The sequence below is a fragment of the Bos mutus genome, chromosome 17 (genome assembly GCF_027580195.1).
Source record: "Bos mutus isolate GX-2022 chromosome 17, NWIPB_WYAK_1.1, whole genome shotgun sequence".
NCBI classification, from domain to species: Eukaryota; Metazoa; Chordata; class Mammalia; order Artiodactyla; family Bovidae; genus Bos; species Bos mutus.
Genome location: NC_091633.1, coordinates 33,564,448 through 33,585,940, shown reverse-complemented (window position 1 = coordinate 33,585,940; position 21,493 = coordinate 33,564,448). Strand labels below are relative to the sequence as shown.

The 21,493-nt window shown below is 38.1% G+C and overlaps 1 pseudogene; it reads right to left on the bottom strand.

Annotated features, from left to right (window-relative positions):
• Positions 1-4,519: 4,519 nt before the first annotated feature.
• LOC102288405 (heterogeneous nuclear ribonucleoprotein A1-like) lies at positions 4,520-8,273 on the bottom strand (annotated as a pseudogene).
• Between the last annotated feature and the right edge of the window lie 13,220 nt (positions 8,274-21,493).

Below are 21,493 nucleotides of genomic sequence, written 5' to 3'. Positions count from 1 at the left end.
CCTGCCTAACACATGAGCACACGGTCACATCAATCCCAGTTACAGAATTGTTGTAGCATAATCACAATCATTGCTTTCTTTGCTTGCTTGCTTAATCACTCAGTAGTGTCCACTCTTTGTGACCCTTTGGACTATAGCCCCTCAGGTTCCTCTGTCCATGGGATTTTTCAGGCAAGAATACTGGAGTGGGTTGCCATTTTCTTCCTCCAGGGGATCTTCCCCACCCAGGGGTCAAATTTGTGTCTTCTGCATTGCAGGCAGATTCTTTCATCACAATCATATTACATATCTTTTTATTTGTTTTTTTTTTTTTTAATCTGTCTCCTATTCTAAGAAGTAGCTAAGGAAGAACAGAATCTAATGCATGGTAAACACTCGATATTTTCAAAATAAACAAAGAATAAGAGAATGAAACAAAGAAATAATAGAAGTCTGTATAGAAGTCATGCTCCTTCAAAATGGATATTGGAAATACATACAACACTTGATGAAATTTGACATTTTCAAAGTAGAAGATTGAGAACACAGTGAAAGCACACATCCTCTATTGAGGTGGAGTGAGGACCCAGCATTAATAAGACCTCAGCAATGATAGCCCCAGGAGACATCCAGACTGTTGTCTTAATCAGAGTTTTGAACTTTATTCTATTCTGCTACTTGCTAAGTCGCTTCAGTCGTGTCCAACTCTGTGCGACCCCAGAGACGGCAGCCCACCAGGCTCCCCCCTCCCTGGGATTCTCCAGGCAAGAACACTGGAGTGGGTTGCCATTTCCTTCTCCAATGCATGAAAGTGAAAAGGGAAAGAGAAGTCGCTCGGTCGTGTCCGACTCTTAAAGACCCCATGGACTGCAGCCTACCAGGCTCCTCCATCCATGGGATTTTTCAGGCAAGAGTACTGGAGTGGGGTGCCTTTGCCTTCTCTGTATTCTATTCTACATCTATGTAAATATATAACACTGTCACATGGTCCTGTAAATCAGCTTGAGGTAGCAAAATCATGGCAGCCATGAATAGCATCATTTCTGTGGAAGGACCCTTTTCTGCTCAGTTCAGATTGTTAGGCATTCATGGTTAACTGAGGATTCTACTCATCCTCTGGATGGTCTGAAATCATGAATTCACTAAGTAATGATTCAACTCTGATACCATCCTGGAACTGTTGTATCAGCAGGAATATGTGGAAGTCATGAGCAGAATGGTCCTTTCTCTCAAAAGGACTTAGAAGTTGAATGTGCCTTTGAAACCATATTAACTTTATACAGACCTTTAATTTGTTCTTAGCCCTCTGTTTTCCTCATCTACACTCTTAGCAACATGATCCGTGTTGGTCTATTACCTAAGGTTGAAATATCAGAGGCAGCTGATGACTGCTGTCCCCTCTGCCTTCTGCATCACTAAAGCAATGTCAAATCCCAGGTGTGTATCAGAACCCCCATCACATTTATCATTATAAAACTTGATTTTGCAGAAAGTACACTGGCCACACCTTTAGGAAACTACAAAACAAAGCTCTAAAACAATAAGAGGAAAAGAAATAATGAAAAATTAGAACAAAAGAATCAATGGATTTAAAAACAGTAAAACTAAAAAAAAAAGTCTGAATCAAAAGCTGGTTTTTTGAAAAATCAATAAAATTGATACCTCTATGCAGGCTAGATAAGGAAAAGAAAGAAGACATATATTACCACCATTAGCCACTAAGGAGGGAAGTTATTACTGCTGATACCTGCACATTAAATGGTTAGTAAGGAAATTCTGAGTTCACCAAATATTCCTTTGGGGTCCTTCTGTAACTTTTTATGGAATAACTGCAGAAATAATTGCAGAAAACCATTTGAAAAAAGTAATCGATTATAATAAAAACTTTAAAAGAAAACTAGAAATGTAACAACTTAACAAAAGTTATGCATATTTAAAGAAAATAACACAACATTGTAATGCAATTATACTCCAATTTTTTTTAAAAAAATTAATAAAATGGAAAGAAAACAACAAAAAAATAAAATAAAAACCTTATGGCTAATATCATCTTTTGTGGAGCAGGACTAACTCTTTTCACATAAATTCAGGGTAAGACAAGAATATCTTCTTTCTGAGTTCCTATTCAGCACTGTACTGGAAGTCCTAACATTCAATAAGATGAGGAAGAGAAAAATAAAGATACACAAAATTTAAAAGAAAGAATGAAACAGTTTTTTACTCAAAGGTGATAGACTTTTCATGTGTTTGTTAGCCATCTGTATGTCTTCTTTGGAGAAATGTCTATTAACAAACACATGAAAAGATGCTCAACATCACTCATTATCAGAGAAATGCAAATCAAAACCACTATGAGGTACCATTTCACACCAGTCAGAATGGCTGCGATCCAAAAAGTACAAATAATAAATGCTGGAGAGGGTGTGGAGAAAAGGAACCCTTTTACACTGTTGGTGGGAATGCAAACTAGTACAGCCACTATGGAGAACTGTGTGGAGATTCCTAAATAGAACTGCATGATCCAGCAACCCCACTGCTGGGCATACACACTGAGGAAACCAGAAGGGAAAGAGACACGTGTACCCCAATGTTCATCGACTGTTTATAATAGCCAAGACATGGAAGCAACCTAGATGTCCATCAGCAGATGAATGGATAAGAAAGCTGTGGTACATATACACAATGGAGTATTACTCAGCCATTAAAAAGAATACATTTGAATCAGTTCTAATGAGGTGGATGAAACTGGAGCCTATTATACAGAGTGAAGTAAGCCAGAAGGAAAAACATAAATACAGTATACTAATGCATGTATATGGAATTTAGAAAGATGGTAACAATAACCCGTGTACGAGACAGCAAAAGAGACACTGATGTATAGAACAGTCTTATGGACTCTGTGGGAGAGGGAGAGGTGGGAAGATTTGGGAGAATGTCAATGAAACATGTAAAATATCATGTAGGAAACGAGATGCCAGTCCAGGTTCAGTGCATGATGCTGGATGCTTGGGGCTGGTGCACTGGGATGGCCCAGAGGGATGGTATGGGGAGGTTGGGAGGGAGGAGGGTTCAGGATGGGAACATGTGATTTTTTTAAAAAAATAAAATTAAAAAAAAATAAATTATGAAAGTTTAAAAATAAAATAAAATTAGAAAAAAAAAAAAAAAAAAGGTGATAGACTGTCTGTGTAGATAGCCTGAAAAATAACCAATAAAATGGATAGACAATGAAAAATAATTAATGAATACAGCATGGTAGCTGATATAAAGTCAGTATGTTTTTAAAAAATCCATTGATTTCCTATATAATAACAAAGAAAACTGGAATATTAAATTTTAAAATTCCATTTATAATTGTAACAAAAATTTTAAACAAAAAAATGCTGATTGAAAAAAAAGCTAAGTAAATGGAGAGATTTGTGTTCATGGATTGGAAAACTCAACTACTACTTTTCTTAGTAGTAAAGAAGTCGTTTTTTTCCCCAAATTCATATATTGACTTAATACAACACTATCAAAATACTAACACTTTTTTTGGTGGTAACAACAAACCACTTCCAATAATTGTACAGTAGGAAAGCAAACACTCAATTTCAAGATTCACTATCATGCAACAGTAATCTAGAGAGCATGGCATTGGTGAAAGAATAGACATAGCCAAAGGAATAAACAGAGAACTTAGAAATAGCCCCACACAGATAAAGTCAACTGATTTTTGACAAAAGCAAAAAGACAATATAATATAACACAAGCATAGTCTTTTCCATTGATGGTACTGGAATAATAAGAAGCCCCCATCTTTTTAAAGAAAGAAAGAAAAAATAATAAAGAAACTGGACATAGATCTCACATTTTCCACAAATATTAATTCAAAATATACCATTGACCTAAATGTAATGCAAAGTTACAAAACTTCTAGAAGAATACATAGGAAAAACTCTGCATTACCTGCAATTTAGATATAATTCAACACTGAAAGCAAACCCATGGAAGAAAAATATATGTATAAGTTGGAATTTATTAATTTTTTGAGGGTATTAAATCTTTTTTTGTTTACACATAATAATGGATGATACACAAGCTTCATTCCTGGCTGAGTTCACAAATCTGCGGCAGGGCCTAGCTGCTACAAAGAAGAAATGCTTTAGACAATACTCATGTGTATGGGCAAAAAACTTGAGGACTATTCTTGTGACCAGTTGTATAACAGGTTATTTCATTTTCTGTTCTAAGGAAAGTGTAAAGCATTTCAACAAAGGGTTTTAATGTCGATTTTTTTTTTTGCACCCATGCTGTTGATTGCTAAATGTAATAGGCTGATCATGACATTGAATAAATGTATGTCTCTCTTTTTTTTAACATGCTATGTAAAGTCTGTCTACTCTGAAGCCATTTTGATAAATTATACCAACACTATGAAGTTAGAATTCCTTCAGGTAATGCCAGGTTCCCTTTGAAATGTATTTACAACCTGCTTTAGTGGAGAAGCTGTCACTTCTCTGGCTCTCCTCTCCTGCTAAGCTTGGTTTCCTGGCAGTAATTAAAACCATTTGCCACTGCCATAGCTACTGTTGCTGCTGGAACCACCATAGCCACCTTGGTTTCATGGTTTAGCAAAGCATTGACCTCCATCATAGGGGTCAGAACTTCTGCCTCCAAAGTTTCCTCCTTTCATGGGTCCAAAATTGAAGACTGATTGTTGTAATTACTAAAATCCTTGCAGCTTCCTGCCACCTCCAAAGCTGATTCCATCATTACAGCCATCCCCACTGCCACCATATCCACCACCACCACCATGGCTGCCACCAAAGCCACCTCGACCACTGAAGTTTTCTCCATGACCAGAGTTATCATTCCACCAAAACTACCTTCACAACCACCACCAAAGTTTCCAGAACCACTTCACCCTCTCTGGATGGATGAAGCACTAGCCATCTCTTGCTTAGATAGGGCTTTTCTTACTTCACAGTTGTGGCCATTGACAGTGTAGTATTTCTAATGACAATCTTGTCTACGGAGTCATGGTCATCAAATGTTACAAAGCCTCTCTCTTTGCCACTGCCTCAATCATTCATGATTTCAACCACTTCAATTTTACCAAACTGTTCAAAATAACCCCTCAGGTGATGTTCTTCAGTGTTGTCTTTAATGCCACCAACAGACATCTTTTTCACAGTTAAGTGTGCACCAGGTCTTTGAGAATCTTCTCTGGAGACAGCCCTCCTAGTTTCCACAACACTTCCATCTACCTTGTATCGTCTTGCATTCATGGCCGCACCCACCTCCTCCACAGTGGCCTGTGTGACAAACCTCTGTGAAGCCTCTGGAGCACTTGGTGCTTGGAACCCTCATGACCACACAGTCTGTGGGCATTCCACATTGCTCAAAATGGCTCCTCAGACTCTCATTGGTTGTTGCAAAGCTCAGTCCTCCAATGAACTTCTGCAGCTGTTCGGACTCTTTGGGAAACTCTGACTTAGACTTGATTGCAGTGGAGAGGAAGAGGCTTCAGTGATGCTTACCTGGCAGCATCCACAGGCAAAAAGTGGAATTTATTTAATTTTTTAAAAAATTTTAAAAAGCAGTGTTCTGCAAAAAAAAAAAAAATACTGTTAGGATGAAAAATCACAGATCTAAAAAAACATTTGCAAATCACTCAGCTAATAAATGACTAATATCCAAATACACAAAATCACATAATAATAAAGTATCTCAGTCCTCTATACTAAGAAAACAACTTTATACTAAGAAAACAATAATAAGCAAAAAAAATTGAATAAACAGCTCACCACTGAAAATATGCAGGTGGCAAATAAGCATATGAAAACATCCTCAATGTCATGTATCTTTAAGGAAATAGAAATTAAACAGTAACGACGTACTACTGTACACCTACTGGAATGGGTAAAACCTAAAATCTGACAGTATCCATCACTGATGAATATGTGGACCAACAGTAACTCCCATTTATTGCTGGTGGGAAAGCAAAATGTTACAACCACTTTGAGATATATGTTGGCAGTTTCTTATAAGCTAAACATAGCTTGCTAGAGAATAACTCCAGTTTTACCCAACTGATTTGAAACTTATACAGAAATCTGCACATGAATGAATTATAAATCAGCTTTATTTACCACCATTAAAAACTGGTAGCAACCTAGATGTATTTGAATAGATGAATAAATGAATAAACCCTGGTATAGTAGTATAATGGAATATTACCCAGTGATATAAGTGGATGAACTATCAACCCAAAAAACAACATATATGAATTGTAAGAAAATCACTAAGTAAAAGAAGCTGGTCTTGAAAAGGCAGCATACTTTATGATTCCATTTACATGACATTCTGAAAAAGACAAAACTATGGAGAAGGAAAACAGATTAGTGATTGTCAGGGTCTTGGGATGAGGGAAGTGTTGATTGGTTGAAGCACAGAGGAATTTTTAGTGCTGTAACTATTTTGCTTGATACTATAGTGTCAGACACATATTACCATGTACTTGTCAAAACTCATAGAATCTTTCACCACAGGAAGTGAACTTTAATATATACAAACAAAAATTCAAGGAGGTCAGGGATCCCAAAATGGAATGCAAACTGTGGCAAGAGAATCTAACTGTATTACAAATGTGTAATATAAACTCTCAGAGAAGTGAAGAGAAGTCGCTCAGTTGTGTCCGACTCTTTGCGACCCCATGGACTGTAGCCTACCAGGCTCCTCTGTCCATGGAATTTTCCAGGCAAGAATACTGGAGTGGGTTGCCATTTTCTTCTCCAGGGGATCTTTCTGATCCAAGGGTCGAACCTGGGTCTCCCGCATTGCAGGCAGACTCTTTACCATCTGAACCACCAGGGAACCCTCAACCTCTCAGAGAAGGGTGTGGAAAATGTTCTGATGTAAGCAACTTTGGAAATAAGTGGAGAAAAAAAAAAGAAACTGCATGTAAGCACTGTACTTAAGTAGGTAGCATTGTTTCTTTCAGGGGTATAGGTTGATAATTGTGAAACCCTAGATTATGCTGGAATTGAACAGATAAGTAAATGGATGCCAAATGACAGAGCCAGGAGCCTCACTGTTAGGGCGGGGGAAGTTTACATAGAAGCAAGGGGAATAGCTAGAAGAACCCATATGGTTATGGATTGGATGTGGTGCCTCCAGCGTGAACTCATGTTCAATTTAACATAAATACAGATGGAGAGATTCAGCAATACTTACAGCAAAATGTTGCCTGGGAAGACTTAGGTGCAATGAACACATCCAGCACAGAACCAGAGCTCCTTGAAAAGAATGGTTGATTCTAGGCCTGGGGAATATACAATATGAGCCTGGAGCATAATTAATACAAAAAGTAGGAAATGCTATATTAAACATGCACACATACATACACACACACACACACATAAGCACACACATATACACACCAATGGGAGCATGTAAAAGGGAACAGAAATCAATTGAAAAATCCCCCAATGGCCAGAACTGGAACCATTCTAACAATTAAGCAAATAACACATTATTGGATTATGACTCAAAGCATAAAATAAATACCTTGAGTCCATACTCATATAAATAAATGATTGAGTAAATAAATAAATGACTGAGAATAAAAAAATGCCCGGTGTAAAGAATTCCAAATAATTTATGTAGATACTCTCCCCTTAATATGGTGGAGCTGGTGGAACATCACATCCTTCCTTCCCACCGGTCCTTAGTGACTCCCTTCCAAAGAATACAGGATGAAAAGGGGGCAAAGGAGTAATTAATTTGGAAACTGTGGTGGACAAATATTATCTGAGCCACATGACCAAGGTTAGCATCAACAATGATAAATCATGTTGAGAATACATATCCTTGATGTGATTTGATGAAAATGTCACTTTATCTGTGACTTTTCTCCAAAGACACATATCCTCAGTCTATTCATGGGAAATATAAAAAGTAAGACAAACCCAGACTGAACCACATTCTACAAAATATCTGACCAGTACTATTCAAAATTGTCAAGGTCCTTGAAAACAAGGTAAGTCTGAGAAATGGTCACAGCCAAAAGTATTCCATGCAAAAACAGCTACTGAATGTTGACATGGCATCTTGCACTGGATCCTGGGATAGAACAGCATAAGAAAAAAATTAAAGAAATTTTAAAAATATGGTCTTGAATTAATAATATTCCATCAATACTAATTCACTAATACAACAAATATTTCCGACACAGATAAGATGTTAGCAATCAGGGAAATAAGATGCAGACTATAAGAGAACTCTCTATACTGTCTTTATACCTTTTCCATAAATCTAGAAATTTCCTAAAATAGAAAAATTACTAAAAATTGCCCTTATATTTGGAAAAGATGAAAACTCTAACTTGAAAAGATATGTGCACCCTAATGTTTGTAGCAATACTATGTACAATAGCCAAAACATGGAAGCAATACGTACTGTATGTATATGTACACATACAATGGAATATTACTCAACCTGCTCTAGCACTGGGTTGCACCATAAGCAATTGGTGGAAATTAAGCCAGTTTTGATATTAAAAAAACAGAAATTTAAAATAGTTTGACCTAATACTCGAGAGAATGGTCTTTAGTATCAATAGCATGTAAAAATTTAATAACTACTGTCAAAATAGGCCTCCAAAAAGATTATATATCAATTTATATCAATGGCAGAGGAGAGGACAGGGTACTCTCCACTCTGACCCACTGTCAATGGGTCAGTCCCAGGGCAGCCAGTGGCAGCAGGGAGGCCAGAGAGCCCTCCACTCCTTGGCGTCCTCCAATGGTGGCTCCAGCCTTCCCTGGACCCTCTTCCTGGTGACTCCAGCAGGGCTGCTGCCTCAGTCCACCAGCAGCAATGTAGACCAGTCTCTGACAGCTGGTGAAAGTTTACGCACTCAAGGAGGACCAGCAGTGGGACAACCAGGGCACCAGGCATGTAATCTGGCTACATAGAGCACCAGAAGGACATGTCTCTGCTAGTCAGGGCCTGGCAAAATATGGTCCACTGGAGAAAGGAATGGCAAACCACTTCAGTATTCTTACCTTGAGAACCCCATATAAAGTATGAAAAGACAAAAAGGTATGATATTGAAAGATGAGGCCACTGAGTCAGTAGGTCTCCAATATGCCACTGGAAAAGAGTGGAGAAATAATTCCAGAAAGAATGAAGAGCCTGAGCCAGAGTGGAAATGATGCCGAGCTGTGGTTGTGTCTGGTTGTGCAAGTAAAGTCCGATGCTGTAAAGAACAATATTGCATAGGAACCTGGAATGTTAGGTCCGTGAATCAAGGTAAATTGGAAATGATCAAACAGGAGATGGCAAGAGTAAACATTGACATTTTAGAAAACAATGAACTAAAATGGATGGGAAAGGGCAAATTTAATTCAGATGACCATTATATCTACATTATATCTAAGCACAGGAATCCCTTAGAAGGAATGGAGTAGCCCTCATAGTCAACAAAAGAGTCTGAAATGCAGTACTTGGGTGCGATCTCAAAAATGACAGAATGATCTCTGTTCATTTCCAAGGCAAACCATTCAATATCACAGTAATCCAAGTCTATGCCCCAACCACAAATGCCAAAGAAACAGAAATTGAATGATTCTATGAAGACCTATAGGACCTCCTAGAACTAACACCAAAAGTAGATGTCTTTTTCACAGAGGGTATTTTAATGCAAAACTAGGAAGACAAGAGACACCTGGAGTAACAGGCAAGTTTGGCCTTGAAGTACAAAATGAAGCAGGGAAAAGGTTAACAGAGTTTTGCCAAGAGAACACACTGGTCATAGCAAGCACCTTTGTCCAACACCACAAGAGAGGACTCTACACATGGACATCACCAGATGGTCAATACTGAAATCAGATTGATTATATTCTTTGCTGCCGAAGATTGGGAATCACTATACAGTCAGCAAAGTCAAGACCTGGAGCCTACTGTGACTCAGATCATTAGCTCCTTATTGCAAAATTCAGGCTCAAATCGAAGAAAGTAGCAAAAACCACTAGACTATTCAGGAATGACCTAAATCAAATCCCTTGTGATTATATAATGTAGGTGATGAATAAATTCAAGGGACTAAATCTGGCAGACAGAGTGCCCGCAGAACTATGGACTGAGGTTCATACCATTGTACAAGAGGTGGTGACTAAAACCACTCCCAAGAAAAAGATATGCAAGAAGGCAAAGCTGTTGTCTGAGGAGGCCTTACAAACAACTGAGAAAAGAAGAGATGCTAATGGCAAAGGACAAAAGGAAAGTTACACTCATCTGAATGCAGAGTTCCAGCGAATAGCAAGGAAAGATAAAAGAGCCTTCCTAAGTGAATGACGCAAAGAAACGAAGGAAAACAACAGAATGGGAAAGACTAGAGACCTGTTCAAGAAAATTTGAGATAACAAGGGAATATTTCATGCAAGATGGGCCCAATAAAGAATAGAAATGGCAAGAACCTAACAGAAGAAGAGATTAAGAAGAGGTGGCAAGATACACAGAAGAACTGTATGAAAAAGGTCTTAAAGACCAAGATGACCACAATGGTGTAATCACTCACCTAGAGCTAGACATCCTGGAATGTGAAGTCAAGTGGGCCTTAGGAAGTATTACTACAAACAAAGCCAGTGGAGGTGATGGAATTACAGCTGAGCTATTTCAAATCCTAAATGATGATGCTATTAATGTGCCACATTCAATATGTCAGCAAACTTGGAAAACTCAGCAGTGGCCACAGGACTGGGAAAGGTCAATTTTCATTCCATTACCAAAGAGGGTATTGGTATTGCCTAAGAATATTCAAACTACTGCACAATTGCATGCTTTTCACATGCTAGCAAGATTATCCTCAAAATCCTTCAAGCTAGGCTTCAACAGTGCATGAACTGAGAAATTCCAGAAGTACAAGCTGGATTTAGAAAAGGCAGAGGAACCAGAGATCAAATTGCCAACATCCACTAGATCACAGAAAAAGCAAGGGAATTTTTTTAAAAATCTACTTTTGCTTCATTGACTATGCTAAAGCTTTTGACTGTGTGGATCACCACAAACTGTGGAAAATTCTTAGAGATGAGAGTAACAGACCACCTTACATGTCTCCTGAGAAACCTGTTTACAGGTCAAGAAGCAGCTGAAAGAACAGGACATGAAACAGTGAACTGGTTTAAAATTGGAAAGGAGTAGTTCAAGGTTGTATATTGTCACACTGCTTATTTAATTTATATGCAGAGCACTCATGAGAAATGCTAGGCTTCCCTGGTGGCTCAGACAGTAAAGCGTCTGCCTACAATGCAGGAGACCCGGGTTTGATCTCTGGATTGGGAAGATCCTCTGGAGAAGGAAATGGCAACCCGCTCCAGTACTCTTGCCTGGAAAATCCCATGGACAGAGGAGCCTGGTAGGCTACAGTCTATGGGGTCGCAAACAGTCGGACACGACTGAGCGACTTCACTTCATGAGAAATGCTAGACTGAATGATGCACAAGCTGGGACCAATTTGCCAGGAGAAATATCAAGAACCTCAGATATGCAGATGATACCACCCTGATGGTAGAAAAAGAGGAGGAACTAAAAAGCCACTTATAAAGGTGAAAGAGGAGAGAGAAAAAGCTAGCTTGAAACACAACAACAACAACAAAAAAAAAAAGGTCATGGAATCTGGTCCCATCACTTCATGGCAAATAGATGGGGAAAAAGTGGAAACAGTGACAGATTTCATTTTCTTGGGCCCCAAAATCACTGCAGATGGTGACTGCAGCCACAAAATTAAAAGACTCCTTGGAAGAAAAGCTATGACAAGCTGAGAGAGTGTTTAAAAGCCAAGGCATCACTTTGCTGATTAAGGTCTGCATAGTCAAAGCTATGGTTTTTTCAGTAGTCATGTCTGAATGTGAAAGTTGGACTGTAAAGAAGGCTGAGTGCTGAAGAACTGATGCTTTTGAACTGTGGTGCTAGAGGAGAATCTTGAGAGTCCCTTGAACAGCAAGGAGATCAAACCAGTCAATATTAAAGGAAACCAACCCTAATATTTATTGGAAGGACTGATGCTGAAGCTGAAGCTCCAATACTGTGGCCACCTGATGTGAATGGTAGACTCATTGGAAAAGACCCTGATGCTGAGAAAGATTGAGGACAAGACAAGAAGGGGTGGGAGAAGATGAGATAGTTGGATGGCATCAGTGACTCAATGGACATGAGTTTGATCAAATTCAGGGAGATGGAGGACAGTGAAACCTGATGTGATGCAGTCCATGTGATCACAAAAAGTCAGACATGACTAAGCAACTGAATAACAAAAATAACACAAAAAGAATGAAATAATGCCATTTGTAGCAACATTTAAGGACCTAGAAATTATCATATTAAGTGAAGTAAGACATAGAAAGACAAATATTGTATGGTATCACTTATATGTGGTATTTAAAGAAAATGATATAAATGAACTTAAATACAAGACTGAAACAGAACCACAGACATAGAATACAAATTATGATTACCAGAGGGAAAAGAGTTGGGGGAAGGAATAAATTAGAAGTTTGGAATTAACAGATACATTCAATGATATATTGTCAACTACAAATTGGTACTTGCCTTTGGCACTGGCCATCAACCTCTACAAGGATTAAATCATATGCTGCTGCAGCTGCTGGCCTTCAACACCCCTGAAAGGAATTCAAGGTGGAGAGAAGAAATGAGGCACTCTGTGCTCTGGGAAAACCTGGCAGAACAGGTCTTCAGTTAGATAATTTCAGAAGATTTTATGAGTCCTATTCTTGTATCTCCTCATATTTAGAAAAGCACTAAAGTCCTTCATGTTCCTTGTGACTAGCAGAAACCTTCATGAGACTAGCAGAAACCTTCTGAAAAAAATATGTGCTTGATTGCATGTACTCCTCCTTCACCAAAGCCACATATATTACCGACCTACACCACCCCTCACCACGCCCCACTGTTCACCTCTTTGGAGCAGTTTCTCAGAGCTATCTGAGATGCTGTATCCTGGGCTATAGTCCTCATTTTGTCCCACGTACAACTTAACTAACAATTTTTACATTGTGAATTTTTACATAGTTAATATAAAATATATAAACAGCAGGGACCTACTGTATAGCACAAGGAATTATATTCAATATCTTATAATAACATATAAAAGGAAAATAATCTGCAAAAGAACATATAGAGAGAGACACATATATATGTATATACATTTTGTTGTTCAGCTGCTCACTTGTGTCCAACTCTTTGCAACCCCATGAACTGCAGCAGGTCAGGCTTTCCTGTCCTTCACCATCTCCCAGAGTTTGCTCAAATTCACATCCACTGAGTTGATAGTGTGAGTCTTCCACCTCACAGACAGGTTCTTTACTGCCCCAGCCATTAGGAGTTGCATATATATGACATATATGTACATATATATATAAGTGAATCACTTTACTGTATACCTAAAATTGACACAACATTGTAAATTAACTATACTTCAATTTTAAAAAGTTATAAAAAATACATTGCCCCATTGGTATTCTTAAAAGTTAGACACAAATTCAAACTCAATAGAATATACCTTCAATTTTCTAGGAACCAATTATTCTCATTTTCATTTCCAAGTGAATTATTAAACACAATAATTTGAACAGAGGTTTAAAGAGCTTTACCCTAGATGTCTCTTTTGTTTTAATCATGAAACTCAAGTATGCATAGTGTTATAGATTGTATATTCCTTTTAAATTATTATAACAGGGTGTCCAAGAAAAAAGAGAAAGAAGTCAAAATCGTATCATTTACTGTTAAGAAATGTCCTAATTTGAGGAGTTCTGTCAGAAATATTTTTATACAGTGTACCATGTTGCATATTGTCCCCTCAAAATTCATATCCACAGTAACCTCACACTGTGAATTTATTTGGAAATAGAGTCCTTGAGGATATGATTAGGTGAATCAAAGTGATATCATCCAGGAACAGGGTTGGCCCTAATTCATTGACTGGAGTCCTTATAGGAAAAGAAAACAGACACATGGTGAGAAAAAAAAGAAGAAATAGACACAACACAGAGACACACAGAGAAAATCAGACAGATAATGCCAAGTGACACTGGAAACAAAGACTGCAATGATGCAGCTACCAGGCCAAAAAAAGGCAATTGGTATCCACCAGAAGGAAAAATCTTTGCCTAGAGCCTTTAGTAATTCGCATTGTCCTGGCAACCTCTTGATTTCAGGCTTCTAGCCTCCAGAACTGTAAGAGAACAAATCCTGTTGTTTTAAGCCACCAAGTTTATGGTAATTTGTTCTGGCAGACCTAGGAAATGAATGCATACAGATTTGCAGGGTGGGCAATATACCAGGATGAAAGTGGTGTTATGTCTTTCTCAGAGCTAATTCCTTCTGTTGTATTTCTTTTTCTCCAGCAGTTGCAGACTGCTGATGGATGTAGAAGTGTTGAAATGAGCACTGATTCTTGATCTGAGAAAACATCACATTATAATCATCTACTCTTAGCAGACCTATCACAGCTTCTCATCTCTGACTAGCAAATTGTGCTATTTGGATAAAGTCACTTTCATTAATTAACAATTCCTTTCACAAGTCAATTATTTTCTTTTCTAAGCCCAAGAGCCTAATTTTAGCTGCTTAACCTCATTATGTCCTTGACATCACTTTGGTGAAATTCTAAAACTTCTTTCATTTACTTTCTTGACAAATGTAAAAATACACATCAGATCAGATTAGATCAGATCAGTCCCTCAGTTGTATCCGACTGTTTGCGACCCCATGAATTGCAGCACGCCAGGCCTCCCTGTCCATCACCAACTCCCGGAGTTCACTCAGACTCACGTCCATCGAGTCAGTGATGCCATCCAGCCATCTCATCCTCTGTCGTCCCCTTCTCCTCCTGCCCCCAATCCCTCCCAGCATCAGAGTCTTTTCCAATGAGTCAACTCTTCGCATGAGGTGGCCAAAGTACTGGAGTTTCAGCTTTAGCATCATTCCTTCCAAAGAAATCCCAGGGCTGATATCCTTCAGAATGGACTGGTTGGATCTCCTTGCAGTCCAAGGGACTCTCAAGAGTCTTCTCCAACACCACAGTTCAAAAGCATCAATTCTTTGGCGCTCAGCCTTCTTCACAGTCCAACTCTCACATCCATACATGACCACAGGAAAAACCATAGCCTTGACCAGACGAACCTTTGTTGGCAAAGTAATGTCTCTGTTTTGAATATGCTATCTAGGTTGGTCATAACTTTCCTTCCAAGGAGTAAGCATCTTTTAATTTCATGGCTGCAGTCACCATCTGTAGTGATTTTGGAGCCCCAAAAAATAAGGTCTGACACTGTTTCCACTGTTTCCCCATCTATTTCCCATGAAGTGGTGGGACCGGATGCCATGATCTTCATTTTCTGAATGTTGAGCTTTAAGCCAACTTTTTCACTCTCCACTTTCACTTTCATCAAGAGGCTTTTGTGTTCCTCTTCACTTTCTGCCAAAAGGGTGGTATCATCTGCATATCTGAGGTTATTGATATTTCTCCAGGCAATCTTGATTCCAGCTTGTTCTTCTTCCAGTCCAGCATTTCTCATGATGTACTCTGCATATAAGTTAAATAAGCAGGATGACAATATACAGCCTTGATGAACTCCTTTTCCTATTTGGAACCAGTCTGTTGTTCCATGTCCGGTTCTAACTGTTGCTTCCTGACCTGCATACAAATTTCTCAAGAGGCAGATGAGGTGGTCTGGTATTCCCACCTCTTTCAGAATTTTCCACAGTTTATTGTGATCCACACAGTCAAAGGCTTTGGCATAGTCAATAAAGCAGAAATAGATGTTTTTCTGGAACTCTCTTGCTTTTTCTATGATCCAGCAGATGTTGGCAATTTGATCTCTGGTTCTTCTGCCTTTTCTAAAACCAGCTTGAACATCAGGAAGTTCATGGTTCACATATTGCTGAAGCCTGGCTTGGAGAATTTTGAGCATTACTTTCTAGCGTGTGAGATGAGTGCAATTGTGCGGTAGTTTGAGCATTCTTTGGCATTGCCTTTCTTTGGTGTTGGAATTAAAACTGACCTTTTCCAGTCCTGTGGCCACTGCTGAGTTTTCCAAATGTGCTGGCATACTGAATGCAGCACCTTCACAGCATCATCTTTCAGAATTTGAAATAGCTCCACTGGAATTCCATCACCTCCACTAGCTTTGTTCATAGTGATGCTTTCTAAGGCCCACTTGACTTCACATTCCAGGATGTCTGGCTCTAGGTCAGTGATCATACCATCGTGATTATCTGGGTCATGAAGATCTTTTTTGTACAGTTCTTCTGTGTGTTCTTGCCATCTCTTCTTAATATCTTCTGCTTCTGTAAGGTCCATACCATTTCTGTCTTTTATCGAGCTCATCTTTGCATGAAATGTTCCTTTGGTATCTCTGATTTTCTTGAAGAGATCCCTAGTCTTTCCCATTCTGTTGTTTTCCTCTATTTCTTTGCATTGATCACTGAAGAAGGCTTTCTTATCTCTTCTTGCTATTCTTTGGAACTCTGCATTCAGATGTTTATATCTTTCCTTTTCTCCTTTGCTTTTCACTTCTCTTCTTTTCACAGCTATTTGTAAGGCCTCCCCAGACAGCCATTTTGCTTTTTTGCATTTCTTTTCTATGGGAATGATCTTGATCCCTGTCTCCTGTACAATGTCACGAACCTCAGTCCATAGTTCATCAGGCACTCTATCTATCAGATCTAGGCCCTTAAATCTATTTCTCACTTCCACTGTATAATCATAAGGGATTTGATTTAGGTCAGACAATCATATTGAGCTTTCTCCTGTAATTAAATCTTTTATCTAAAGTTAACATGGCTGAGAAGAAGAGAATATAAAGGATCTTTGGTCTCAGTCTTCCCAACACTATCTTTTGTTTCTAAAATCCATAAAATGCTCCAAGATAGTCTACTGAAAAAAAAAAAGAGGTCAAACCTAACTTTTATTCTGAAAAGAAGATCTTGAGAATTGCAATATTTTCCCCTCACCCTCATTCCTACTGCTTTACCCATGGAACTATTAATGTAAGATATATTAAGATAAATAGGAAAAAAATGAGATTTTAACAGTGAGAAAATGAGAGAGCCTTTTCAGCAAGATATTTGAGTTCCTACAGTAGAGAAGTGGTTTCACAGTATAGGTGAGGCAAAATCACTGGAAGTAAAAGTCCTTTTTCAATTTAAAATGGGGAGGGTCTAGAGAATATCATACTAAAATAAATGTCTGCTAAGTCTACAGCAGGCTTTAATTACCTGTGAACCAGAAACTATGGAAGGTAAATAACATGGTGACATTAAGATTCCCAGTAATGCAGGTCATTATTTTTATAGAAAAGCAATTGCAATAACCTGCTTAGCATTTTCCTCTCAATATTGCTGAGAAAGAAATAGATTGGCACTAACAAAATAAGACCTAACAAGTGAGTGATACACCCAACAACACCAACTCCCTGGATAACAACCTTACTTTTCTGTCGAAATCTTTTCTGAGCTGCTTTTACCCTTGACAACTCATAAAATAATTCTTTTTTCATATTCCCCATGGTTCAACATTTATTTGGTATTTGTATACAATAAAATTCAAAGTAAGCTGCAAGTGTTCAATATTAGAATACAGGTAGGATGAAATAAAGTAAGTGTTAGCTGTTCCATCATATACGACTCTTTGCAACCCTATGGACTATAGCCCACCAGGGTCCTCTGTCCATGGTATTCTCCAGGCAAGAATACTGGAATGGGTAGCCATTTCCTTCTCCAGGGGATCTTCCCCACCCAGGGATTGAATCCAGCTACAGTCTGAGCCACCAGGGAAGCCCTGCATCAATAAACACTAATAACTATATACATGGGCTAAGAGTAAGCATCAGAACTCATCTCTGTGTATGCTTGGAATAAATAAATACAAGTAATGGCAATTACCATCTACTATGCCTGTGCAAAGTTTGATAAGATTCATACTTCCACTTTTGTCAATAGCCCACTCCCCTGTTGTTTGTGTTTTGGTTGTGGTTCCCAGAAAACAGACTTTTAGAAGGACTTTTGCTTATAGGAGGTTTGCCAGTTATTATTGTTAGGGAAATAATAAAAACTTGCCTTAAAGAAGTAAAGCGAGAAGGACTGGGGAGAAGGAGATATTGAGTTTGGATGCAGTCTCAAAAGTGGCCTCAACCAGTCAATCAGGGAGCTCTTAAGTAGGTCTGACCCTTCAAAGATGCCCCAAGAAAGAAATCAGAGCCTTTTAACCCTATATTAATAAATCATTAGAAGTGGCTGCTGATGGGGACACGGCTTAACACCAGGAGAGACAACTCTCTTTCAAAGGCAATTGGCAGAGAAGGACTCAGTGGTGGGCTGTCAGCCAGCAACACCCCATCACCTGGGGATGAGGGTCACAGCCCAGATGGGAGGATTGGGAAGAGCATCTCTGCATCTACCTTAGTTTCCCATTAGTCCCCAGTTTTCCCATCTTTGTTTACTTAATGCCACTGCCATATCCAGCTCACATCCTGAATCTTCTCACCCTTTTACAAATCTTGATCCTGATGGCTTATGGTCTCTATCCATGTCCCTAAATATTTACTATTTCTGTACTCAGTCAGGACTTTCATCTCATTCCAGTAGAGCCAACAAGGCAGCTGATGCACCCCTAGAGGCAGGGAAAGAGGAAGTTCTATGACTGTAGTGGATGCCACAGGTTTCCACCCATAATCCCTCATCCCTACCATTTCACTTTACATGGGCTGAATGCCAACTGCTAGCACTGCATTCTGTGGCCTTATGATTTTCTGTTCTGCAAGAGCTCATTTTGACCATCTGTATATAAACCAGGGAAGTGTGGGAGAACCTAAACCAATGATTGATGTAAACTGGAATATAAAATATCTCAGCTCTCGTTCTCCTCATCTGGAATCCTACTGATATGTGTGTTCTGCCCTGGCTACCAGATTTCCCCAGTGGGCTCAAACTCCAGTTACCCACAGTGGTGACTTGGTTACCACTTCCCTTCTCTGTGGCATTTGTACATTCCCTGATGAAAGTTTCTGAGATTGTCTCCTAAATATACTGCTTAAAGGCAAATCCTTATGTATTGGCCTGGTTCATAGATAGCCTATTTGGAAACAGTTATATTAGTTCAAATATACCTAAAGGGACAAATTTTGGGTGGTGACGGAAGATAGGAGTAAGGGGAAAAATAAGTAAAAGATGAATTTATAAATGAAGATTAAAAGAATGGAGTTAAGATAGAAAAAATATGTCAGAAGAGAAAAATGCCAATATTTCAGAAGGTTGATTATTGGTATTTTTCTTCCACTACATATTATGGTTTAGAGCCAGCATATCCCTCAACTAACTATTTTAATGAGATTTACATACATCATTGTTAGTCATCATCTCACCACCAATAAATGAATAAACACATAAATAAATAGTGATGTATGTCAACTGTATGTATCTGAAGGACAGAAAAGATAGATCTGTGTTATAAACGTGTTGTTTCTTAATTGTCCAGCCTCAAACCCTCAAAAGATAGTGTCAGTCCCTATCTTTGGGGATCCTTGTGTAGCATTCTGCAAGGTGGCTCCCACATCCCACTATAGAAGCCAAAGCAATAATGTTACATTCCTGCTCTGGCACAATTACTGAATAGGCTCCTCAGAAGTTCTCTTCCTGGACTTTGAACCTGAGTTGCCAAACTGATGGAGATGACATTCATCATAGGGTCAGCACCTGGATCAGAGTGTTTCTGCAGGGTGACATGCCTGTGGATCCTGCAATGAGGTCCTTGCAAGCTTTCAGGTTCCTGCCTGTTCTTCCAATGTAGCTTTCTGCCTCCAACCAATTCCATGAATCCCTAATATCCATTCAATAAATGTCATGTCTGCTAAGGGCGGAAGATTCGTGCAGATGTACCAGGTCGATGTAGCAGCTAAGAGTCCCAAGGGAAATGGGAAATTTGGAATTGACCTGACCATGATCACCTGACCATGATGGTGAACCCATGAAACTCTTGTAAATATTTCTATGAGACCATTTAGAACTTCCTGATACGTGTCATTGCCAAGCCTTGATCTTTGTATCTTTCCAACATATTCCTTTAAGGTGCTTACTTTATTGCTGTCAATCAAAGAAATGTAATGTATATTTTTAAGTTAAAAATTGTAAGTGTATGAGTTTTATAATTTATCTACATCTAAGTCCATATGACATTTTTTAATCCTTCTAATACCAGTCATTTGTGTAAACCTGACAAAGTTCAAATGTACATCTCATAATTGCAGTTTTTCATCTAACCAATATCACATGTTAAAAAAGAAATATATATTTCCCATTAATGATTTATTTTATTTTGTATTAAGAGCAAATGCAGAAGAAATGGCTAAACCCAGTAATAAAGTACTATAAGAAAATATTGAGAAAGTTAATTTAAACTGTGTATTTCAAACTCAAACTGATAAAAAGACCCCTCTGTAAAAGTTTGCAAAATCATCACTTTCAAATATATTCTTATTTTAAAAACCAAATTTATGTGGCCTATTTTTTAATTATTTATTTTTATTGAAAGATAATTACTTTACAGAATTTTGCTGTTTTCTGTCAAACCTCAACATGAATCAGCCATATTTTTAACATTCAAAATACAAGACTCTTCCTATTTAAAATTAATTAAGAGAAAATAAAGTTTAAGCCAAAGAGGAACATCCTTTGTATATTGGGTATGTAAATGTATTTCAGCTATATCATGCTAACTGAACCAAGACACCTTCCATTGTTTTGATTATCTGCATGGTTTATCAGGAAATGGAGTGGGAAAGTAGCAATCACTGTGTGGTTAGATTTATCTTAATTTTTAAACTGTTCAGTTTCAGTTATCTGAAAGAAAAACCTCTGTAATTATTTTTAAAGACTTAAACAAATTGATTTAAGTCTGGATGTGAAGTCTTACCATGGTTGGAAAGGCAGTAGTAAATACATGTGTATATAGGGTCTTGGTGAGGTCTAGGTTCATACAATGATTAAACAAAATAGAAGTTTAGTCATTTAGGGAAGATCTGATTAATGTTCATAAAGGCTGAGTTAGTATTATTATTTGTTGATAAATACAACCATTAATTATTTTTAAATCTTGGCCTCATACTAGAGATAGAAGAGTGGATTTTATGATTTATGCATCACTTAGGACACAGTCTCTATTGACCATAAAAATAATCTATCAAATACTGAACTACCAAAAGGTGAAGTAGCTTTAATTTAAAGATCTGACATATTTACTTCCCAAACTACATCTTTCATCTAGTTTGAAAAGATCACTTTTGAAAAACTGGATGAAAAGTAGAATTTTTAAACTCTACTTTCCTGTAACCTGCATACACAAAAATAAAGGTCTTTTACATGTCATGTAAGATGTTGTAAGATCTGCATGCTCTAAGCCTTTTACTTATCCACATAAACCATTGATTCCTGCAATACTGAACTTTTGGAAGTGTCT